This window comes from Hyperoodon ampullatus (assembly GCF_949752795.1).
Source record: "Hyperoodon ampullatus genome assembly, chromosome: 7".
Lineage (NCBI taxonomy): Eukaryota > Metazoa > Chordata > Mammalia > Artiodactyla > Ziphiidae > Hyperoodon > Hyperoodon ampullatus.
Genome location: NC_136920.1, coordinates 14032985 through 14043271, shown reverse-complemented (window position 1 = coordinate 14043271; position 10287 = coordinate 14032985). Strand labels below are relative to the sequence as shown.

General features: G+C 42.2%; 1 pseudogene across 1 annotated transcript in view; it reads right to left on the bottom strand.

The window, feature by feature from the left end:
• LOC307055512 (elongation factor 1-alpha 1-like) overlaps positions 1–10287 on the bottom strand; it is a 34469-nt pseudogene continuing 24182 nt past the window's right edge. The window contains exon 3 of the transcript in view: positions 1–1243. The product of the transcript in view is annotated as an elongation factor 1-alpha 1-like (transcript). The remainder of the gene's footprint in view (positions 1244–10287) is intronic.

The window sequence follows — 10287 nt, the reverse complement described above, 5'->3', positions numbered from 1 at the left end:
TCATTTAGCCCTCTGAGCTTTCTGGGCAGACTTGGTGACCTTGCCACCTCCAGCTGCCTTCTTGTCCACTGCTTTGATGATAGCCACAGCAACCACCTGTCTCATGTCACAAACACCAAAATGACCAGAGGAGGATAGAGAAGCTCTCAACACACATGGGTTTGCCAGGAACTATATCAACGATAGCAGAATCACCAGATTTCAAGAATTTGGGGCTATCTTCCAGCTTTTTCCCAGAATGATGATCAATCTTCTCCTTCAGCTCAGCAAACTTGCAAGCAATGTGAGCTGGGTGACAATCCAGCACTGATATGGTTCAAGATAATCACTTGAGCTGGAAGCCACCTACTTCCATCAGTGGGTAATTTTTGCTGTCACCAACCACATTGCCATGATGAACATCTTTGACAGACATGTTCTTGACGTTGAAGCCCACACTGTCACCGGGAAGGGCTTTACTCAAAGCTTCATGGTGCATTTCAACAGACTTTACTTTAGTTGTAATGTTGACTGGAGCAAAGGTGGCCACCATGCTAGGTTTGAGAACACCAGTCTCCCCTCGACCCAGAGGGACAGTACCAATAACAATTTTGTAGATGTCCTGGAGGGGCAGATACAAGGACTTGTCAGTTGGAAGAATTGGTGGCAGGATGCAATCCAGAGCTTCAAGCAGCATGATGCTACTGGCATTGCCATCTCTAGGGCTGACTGCCCATCCCTTGAACCAAGGCATGCTATCACTTGGCTCCAGCATGTTTCCACTATTCCAGCCAGAAATTGGTACAAATGCTACTATGTCAGGGTTGTAGCCAATTTTCTTAATGTAGGTGCTGACTTACTTAGCAACCTCCTCATATCTCTTCTGGCTGTAGGGTGGCTCAGTGGAATCTGTTGTTAGCTCCAACAACTAGCTGTTAGCTCCAACAACTAGCTGTTTAACACCCAGAGTATAAGCCAGAAGGGTATGTTCACGGGTCTGCCCATTCTTGGAGATAACTGCTTCAAATTCACCAACACCAGCAGCAACAATCAGGATAGCATAGTCAGCCTGGGTCAGCATGTTTTTGATAAAGTCTCTGTGTCCTGGAGCATCAGTGATGGTCACATAGTACTTGCTGGTCTCGAATTTCCACAGGGAGATATCAGTGGTGATACCACACTCACATTCAGCTTTCAGTTTGTTCAAGACCCAGGCATCCTTTTCAGAGACTTTCTGTCCAGGTGGGATACGCTTCCACCCATCCTGAAAAAGTATCCACAAATACTGGCAGGTATCTGAAATTTCCTGCAGCTCAAGGCATTTGAGTCCAGTCCTCAGTGGCACAGGTTCCTATGTTGGGTCCTCATCTGGGGAGGTCCAACAGCAGTCTTTGGGTTTATTTTTAGCACAAATCATGCAATTCTGATTGACTCGCTGGATGGTGTTGTGTAGGTAAGGCCCCATTATATACTTTTGAATCCGTTGTAATTTGGCATCTCTCCTGTAATGGGCACTATTTTGAATGTGCTGCAGCACAGTGTCCAAGAGTGCCTCAGGGATCAAAACAGCTGTGCACTACGTTTCCAGCCAGATGAGGTGTGATCCAAGTGAAACCCCACTCTTCGGCCCTCTCTGTCCTTTTCTGAATACACTGGTTTGTATTTTGACAAGTCAATCTGTGGGAGAAGTGATCCTCTTGCCTAGAGTATATTGTTTTAGATTAGGTGTCCCAGCATCCCTTTTTTTTTTTTTTTTTTTATTTATTTTTTTATTTTTATTTTTATTTTTTTTTATTAGTTTCTGCTTTATAACAAAGTGAATCAGTCATACATATACATCTGTTCCCACATCCCCTCCCTCATGCATCTCCCTCCCTCCCACCCTCCCCATCCCACCCCTCCAGGCGGTCACAAAGCACCGAGCTGATCTCCCTGTGCTCTGCGGCTGTTTCCCACTATCTATCTACCTTACGTTTGGTAGTGTATATATGTCCATGCCTCTCTTTCCCTTTGTCACAGCTTACCCTTCCCCTTCCCCATATCCTCAAGTCCATTCTCAAGTAGGTCTGTGTCTTTATTCCCGTTTTACCCCTAGGTTCTTCATGACATTTTTTTTTTTAAATTCCATATATATGTGTTAGCATACGGTATTTGTCTTTCTCTTTCTGACTTACTTCACTCTGTATGACAGACTCTAGGTCTAGCCACCTCATTACAAATAGCTCAGTTTCGTTTCTTTTTATGGCTGAGTAATATTCCATTGTATATATGTGCCACATCTTCTTTATCCATTCATCCGATGATGGACACTTAGGTTGTTTCCAGCTCCGGGCTATTGTGAATAGAGCTGCAATGAACATTTTGGTACATGTCTCTTTTTGAATTATGGTTTTCTCAGGGTATATGCCTAGTAGTGGGATTGCTGGGTCATATGGTAGTTCTATTTTTAGTTTTTTAAGGAACCTCCATACTGTTCTCCATAGTGGCTGTACCAATTCACATTCCCACCAGCAGTGCAAGAGTGTTCCCTTTTCTCCACACCCTCTCCAGCATTTATTGTTTCTAGATTTCTTGATGATGGCCATTCTGACTGGTGTGAGATGATATCTCATTGTAGTTTTGATTTGCATTTCTCTAATGATTAATGATGTTGAGCATTCTTTCATGTGTTTGTTGGCAGTCTGTATATCTTCTTTGGAGAAATGCCTATTTAAGTCTTCTGCCCATTTTTGGATTGGGTTGTTTGTTTTTTTGCTATTGAGCTGCATGAGCTGTTTATAAATTTTGGAGATTAATCCTTTGTCAGTTGCTTCATTTGCAAATATTTTCTCCCATTCTGAGGGTTGTCTTTTGGTCTTGTTTATGGTTTCCTTTGCTGTGCAAAAGCTTTGAAGTTTCATTAGGTCCCATTTGTTTATCTTTGTTTTTATTTCCATTTCTCTAGGAGGTGGGTCCAAAAGGACCTTGCTGCGATTTATGTCATAGAGTGTTCTGCCTATGTTTTCCTCTAAGAGTTTGATAGTTTCTGGCCTTACATTTAGGTCTTTAATCCATTTTGAGCTTATTTTTGTGTATGGTGTTAGGGAATGATCTAATCTCATACTTTTACATGTCCCTGTCCAGTTTTCCCAGCACCACTTATTGAAGAGGCTGTCCTTTCTCCACTGTACATTCCTGCCTCCTTTATCAAAGATAAGTTGGCCATATGTGCGTGGGTTTATCTCTGGGCTTTCTATCCTGATCCACTGATCTATCTTTCTGTTTTTATGCCAGTACCACACTGTCTTAATTACTGTAGCTTTGTAGTATAGTCTGAAGTCAGGCAGCCTGATTCCTCCAGCTCCGTTTTTCGTTCTCAAGATTGCTTTGGCTATTCGGGGTCTTTTGTTTTTCCAAACAAATTTTGAAATTTTTTGTTCTACTTCTGTGAAAAATGCCAGTGGTAGTTTGATAGGGATTGCATTGAATCTGTAGATTGCTTTGGGTAGTAGAGTCATTTTCACAATATTGATTCTTCCAATCCAGGAGCATGGTATATCTCTCCATCTATTTATATCATCTTTAATTTCTTTCATCAGTGTCTTATAATTTTCTGCATACAGGTCTTTTGTCTCCTTAGGTAGGTTTATTCCTAGATATTTTATTCTTTTTGTTGCAATGGTAAATGGGAGTGTTTTCTTGATTTCATTTTCAGATTTTTCATCATTAGTGTACAGGAATGCCAGAGATTTCTGTGCATTAATTTTGTATCCTGCTACTTTACCAAATTCATTGATTAGCTCTAGTAGTTTTTCGGTAGCATCTTTAGGATTCTCTATGTATAGTATCATGTCATCTGCAAACAGTGACAGCTTTACTTCTTCTTTTCCAATTTGGATTCCTTTTATTTCCTTTTCTTCTCTGATTGCTGTGGCTAAAACTTCCAAAACTAGGTTGAATAAGAGTGGTGAGAGTGGGCAGCCTTGTCTTGTTCCTGATCTTAGTGGAAATGGTTTCAGTTTTTCACCATTGAGGATAATGTTGGCTGTGGGTTTGTCATATATGGCCTTTATTATGTTGAGGAAAGTTCCCTCTATGCCTACTTTCTGCAGGGATTTTATCATAAATGGGTGTTGAATTTTGTCGAAAGCTTTCTCTGCATCTATTGAGATGATCATATGGTTTTTCTCCTTCAACTTGTTAATATGGTGTATCACATTGATTGATTTGCGTATATTGAAGAATCCTTGCATTCCTGGAATAAACCCCACTTGATCATGGTGTATGATCCTTTTAATGTGCTGTTGGATTCTGTTTGCTAGTATTTTGTTGAGGATTTTTGCATCTATCTTCATCAGTGATATTGGCCTGTAGTTTTCTTTCTTTGTGACATCCTTGCCTGGTTTTGGTATCAAGGTGATGGTGGCCTCGTAGAATGAGTTTGGGAGTGTTCCTTCCTCTGATATTGTTTGGAAGAGTTTGAGAAGGATGGGTGTTAGCTCTTCTCTAAATGTTTGATAGAATTCGCCTGTGAAGCCATCTGGTCCTGGGCTTTTGTTTGATGGAAGATTTTTAATCACAGTTTCAATTTCAGTGCTTGTGATTGGTCTATTCATATTTTGTATTTCTTCCTGAGTCAGTCTTGGTAGGTTGTGCATTTCTAAGAATTTGTCCATTTCTTCCAGGTTGTCCATTTTATTGGCATAGAGTTGCTTATAGTAATCTCTCATGATCTTTTGTATTTCTGCAGTGTCAGTTGTTACTTCTCCTTTTTCATTTCTAATTCTACTGATTTGAGTCTTCTCCCTTCTTTTCTTGATGAGTCTGGCTAATGGTTTGTCAATTTTGTTTATCTTCTCAAAGAACCAGCTTTTAGTTTGGTTGATCTTTGCTATCGTTTCCTTCATTTCTTTTTCATTTATTTCTGATCTGATCTTTATGATTTCTTTCCTTCTGCTAACTTTGGGGGTTTTTTGTTCTTCTTTCTCTAATTGCTTTAGGTGCAGGGTCAGGTTGTTTACTCGAAATGTTTCCTGTTTCTTAAGGTGGGATTGTATTGCTATAAACTTCCCCCTTAGAACTGCTTTTGCTGCGTCCCATAGGTTTTGGGTCGTCGTGTCTCCATTGTCATTTGTTTCTAGGTATTTCTTAATTTCCTCTTTGATTTCTTCAGTGATCACTTCGTTATTGAGTAGTGTATTGTTTAGCCTCCATGTGTTTGTATTTTTTACAGATCTTTTCCTGTAATTGATGTCTAGTCTCATAGCATTGTGGTTGGAAAAGATACTTGATACAATTTCAATTTTCTTAAATTTACCAAGGCTTGATTTGTGACCCAAGATATGATCTATCCTGGAGAATGTTCCATGAGCACTTGAGAAAAATGTGTATTCTGTTGTTTTTGGGTGGAATGTCCTATAAATATCAATTAAGTCCATCTTGTTTAATGTATCATTTAAAGCTTGTGTTTCCTTATTTATTTTCATTTTGGATGATCTGTCCATTGGTGAAAGTGGGGTGTTAAAGTCCCCTACTATGATTGTGTTACTGTCGATTTCCCCTTTTATGGCTGTTAGTATTTGCCTTATGTATTGAGGTGCTCCTATGTTGGGTGCATAAATATTTACAATTGTTATATCTTCTTCTTGGATCGATCCCTTTATCGTTATGTAGTGTCCTTCTTTGTCTCTTCTAATAGTCTTTATTTTAAAGTCTATTTTGTCTGATATAAGAATTGCTACTCCAGCTTTCTTTTGATTTCCATTTGCATGGAATATCTTTTTCCATCCCCTTACTTTCAATCTGTATGTGTCTCTAGGTCTGAAGTGGGTCTCTTGTAGACAGCATATATATGGGTCTTGTTTTTGTATCCATTCAGCCACTCTGTGTCTTTTGGTGGGAGCATTTAGTCCATTTACATTTAAGGTAATTATTGATATGTATGTTCCTATTCCCATTTCCTTAATGGCTTTGGGTTCGTTATTGTAGGTATAGTCCTTCTGTTGTGTTTCTTGCCTAGAGAAGTTCCTTTAGCATTTGTTGTAAAGCTGGTTTGGTGGTGCTGAACTCTCTCAGCTTTTGCTTGTCTGTAAACGTTTTAATTTCTCCATCAAATCTGAATGAGATCCTTGCTGGGTAGAGTAATCTTGGTTGCAGGTTTCTCTCCTTCATCACTTTAATTATGTCCTGCCACTCCCTTCTGGCTTGTAGAGTTTCTGCTGAGAGATCAGCTGTTAACCTGATGGGGATTCCCTTGTGTGTTATTTGTTGTTTTTCCCTTGCTGCTTTTAATATGATTTCTTTGTGTTTAATTTTTGACAGTTTGATTAATATGTGTCTTGGCGTATTTCTTCTTGGATTTATTCTGTATGGGACTCTCTGTGCCTCCTGGACTTGATTAACTATTTCCTTTCCCATATTAGGGAAGTTTTCAACTATAATCTCTTCAAATATTTTCTCAGTCCCTTTCTTTTTCTCTTCTTCTTCTGGAACCCCTATAATTCGAATCTTGGTGCGTTTAATGTTGTCCCAGAGGTCTCTGAGACTGTCCTCTGTTCTTTTCATTCTTTTTTCTTTATTTTTCTCTGCATCAGTTATTTCCACTATTTTATCTTCCACCTCACTTATCCGTTCTTCTGCCTCAGTTATTCTGCTATTGATCCCATCTAGAGTATTTTTCATTTCATGTATTGTGTTTTTAATCGATGCTTGATTCATCTTTAGTTCTTCTAGGTCCTTGTTAACTGTTTCTTGCATATTGTCTATTCTATTTCCAAGATTTTGGATCTGGGAAATAGAATCTTGGATCAGCTTTACTATCATTATTCTGAATTCTTTTTCAGGTAGACTGCCTATTACCTCTTCATTTGTTAGGTCTGGTAGGTTTTTATCTTGCTCCTTCACCTGCTGTGTGTTTTTCTGCTTTCTCATTTTGCTTATGTTACTGTGTTTGGGGTCTCCTTTTTGCAGGCTGCAGATTCGTAGTTCCCGTTGTTTTTGGTGTCTGTCCCCCGTGGCTAAGGTTGTTTCAGTAGGTTGTGTAGGCTTCCTGGTGGGGGGGACTAATGCCTGTGTTCTGGTGGTTGAAGCTCGATCTTGTCTTTCTGGTGGACAGGTCCACGTCTGGTGGTGTGTTTTGGGGTGCCTGTGGCCTTATTATGTTTTTAGGTATCCTCTCTGCTAATGGGTGGGGTTGTGTTCCTGCCTTGCTAGTTGCTTGGCATAGGGTGACCAGCACTGTAGTTTGCTGGTCGTTGACTGAAGCTGGGTGCTGGTGTTGAGATGGAGATCCCTGGGAGATTTTCGCTGCTTGATATTATGTGGAGCTGGGAGGTCTCTTGTGGACCCGTGTCCTGAAGTTGGCCCTCCCACTTCAGAGGCACAGCACTAACTCCTGGCTGCAGCACCAAGAGCCTTTCATCCACCCGGCTCAGAATAACAGTGAGAAAAAGTAGAAAGAAATAATTAGTAGAAGAAAGAAAGAGAGATTGAAAGAAAGGAAGAAGGGAAGTAAGGAAGGAAGGAAGGAAGAAAGAAAGAAAGGAGGGAGGGAGGAAGGATGGAAAGAAAGGAAAGAAAGGAGGGAGGGAGGGAGGAATGAAAGCAAAAGGAAGAGTGAATGGAAGAAGAGAGGGAGGGAGGGAGGAAGGAAAGAAAGAAAGAAAGACAGGAGGGAGGGAGGGAGGGAGGAAGGAAAGAAAAAGAAAGTGGAAAGAAGAAGGGTGGGAGGGAGGGAGGGATGGAGGAAAGAAAAAGAAAGAAGGAAAGGAGGAGCGGAGGGAGGGAGGGAGGAAGGGAAGGGAGGAAAAAAAGAAAGAGCAGGTAAAGTAAAATAGAATAAAGTATGAAATATAGTAGCGTTATTAAAATTAAAAAGTAATTATTGAAAAAAAACACGGACCGAAAGAACCCTGGGACATATGGTGGAAGCAAAGCTATACAGAGAGAATCTTACACAGAAGATTACACATACACATTCACAAAAAGAGAGCAGGGGGAAAAATCAAAAATCTTGCTCTCCAAGTCCACCTCCTCGATTTGGGATAATTCGTTGTAAAAAGAGGAAAAGGGCGAAAAGTCTGAAATCTTGCTAAGTCCACCTCCTTAATTTGAGATAATTCGTTGTAAAAAGAGGAAAAAAAAGGGGGGGAAAGTCTTAAATCTTGTCCTCAAGGTCCACTTCCTCAATTTGGGATGATTCGCTGTCCATTCATGCACTCCACAGACGCAGGGCACATCAAATGGACCGTGGAGCTTTAATCCGCTGCCTCGGAGGCTGCACAGAGAGATTTCCCTGTCTCTGCTCTCACAGCTCCCGGGTCTCAGCCTTGGACCTGGCCCCGCCTCTGCGCGTAGGTCGCCGGAGGGCGTCCGTTCTTCGCTCAGACAGGACGGGTTTAAAGGAGCCGCTGATTCGGGGGCTCTGGCTCACTCAGGCAGAGGGGAGGGAGGGGAATGCCCTCTCCTCGCGCAGCAGGCAACAAAAGGGAAAAAAGTCTCTTGCCTCTCCGGTAGCTCCAGACCCTTTCCCCGGACTCCCTCCGGGCTAGCACTAACCCCTTCAGGGTCTCTTCCTGCCGCCAGCCCCAGACCTCTCCCTGCGCTCCGACTGAAAGCCGATACCCGAGCCTCAGCTCCCAGCCCCGCCCGCCCTGGCGGCCGAGCAGACAAGTCTCTCGGGCTGGTGTGTGCCTGAGGGCACCGATCCTCTGTGCCAAAATCTCTCTGCTTTGCCCTCCACACCCCTGTTGCTGTGCTCTCCTCCGCTACTCCGAAGCTTTCCCCCTCCGCCACCTGCAGTCTCCGCCCTCCGCATCCCTTTTTAATGGTATTCGTACTGGCCATGTGTTTTCGGCCTTCCCTGGGGTGCTGACAGCACACACTTCTGGTCTTATCTTTTTGTAGACCTGGGGGCAGTGGATTTTCTAATTGATCCCTAGAAGGAGGGGAAGTCCTGGGCCCCAGTGTCAGGAATTGGGGCTGGATAGGAACGGAAGGTGGTGGAAGGGGTGGATATATTGGCATAACAGCCAGAGCGGCTGGGACAGCTAGCTCAGTTGGAGGAGTTAAGATGTGAAGGAACATATCTTCACTCTTTTTCTTTTCCTTTTCTTATTTTCCCTGATATAATAGCACAAATGCTTACACACAAAGGATTTCATCATTCTTCCCTGCTTCTTCACAAAATAGCTATAGAATCATTCAAAAAGCCACTGTAAAACCATAAATAGGATTTGATCATCTCTAGCCATTAAAAGGATGACTTTTTGCGTTGGCATCAAGCAACTGGGCTGAATTCTGGGCTGGGGCTTTTGGTGATTTTAGAAACCAGGTTGAACCTTTCTCTTCTCCCTGGGAATGTCCCACAGGTCTTTTTTTCCCCTTTCTATTCCTTTCCTCCATTTCACACCAGTAAAAGTTTTAAATATCACAAAATTGATTTGGCTGTAAATGGAGAAACAGTACCAAACAAAATGAAATGAAAAACCCCAAAAGACAAAGAGAAAATCATAGATAAACCCCCAAGTTTGGTCTTGGGGTTTTACATATACAAACAACACAGGAGACCACAAGCTATGTAATTAACACAGCAAGGCTGACAGTACATGGTACACAGGGTCCCAAGATTACCCTGCCTAAACCCCTTGTGGAGATCCTAATGGGTACTGTGGCCACACATTGTTATTATAAAATATCATTTTCCTCTCAGTCATGGGTTCATAACTGTAATCAGATCACTTATCCAAAATGTGCCTCAGAGGATTTTCTTTATAATAGAAAGTGGATAAAAATCCACTTTTAAAGACAGAAATTCAAGACAAACAAAACACAAATGGCACACACAAATGCTAGCCTCCAAAGAAACAAACAAACCAGTTCACAAATTGGGTAAAAGTCCAACAACTCTTTCCTCTCTCCAATAGGGCATCCCACTCAAATACAAAATAAATTAGCTTATTCCAGAGAAAGAGCCCCAAATAGAGTTTCCAGCTATCCATACCAGAGCGACTTACGCTACTGTATGGAGCTTGTCATCTCCCAGATGTCAATTCCTTGCTCCAATTGCCGAGCGCTGGGCAGCCGGTGCTGCTTTGGGGAATTTTGAAGGGCAGATCCTCAGGACAAGTGGTCTCAGCAGCTGCTAGGGCCTTACCTGAAAAATCCCCCAATGGGGGTGGGGGGGTGGGGCACAGTGTGTGGGGCAGCTGGCCACAAGCAGCAAGGCCCCTGGCTGGCTCCCCCAAATTTGTTACCAAGTCCAAGCTTGTACTGTTTGCGGCAAATAGGCCAATGAATCGAGAGACAAGTTGGTAGGGCGAGGAACAGCAG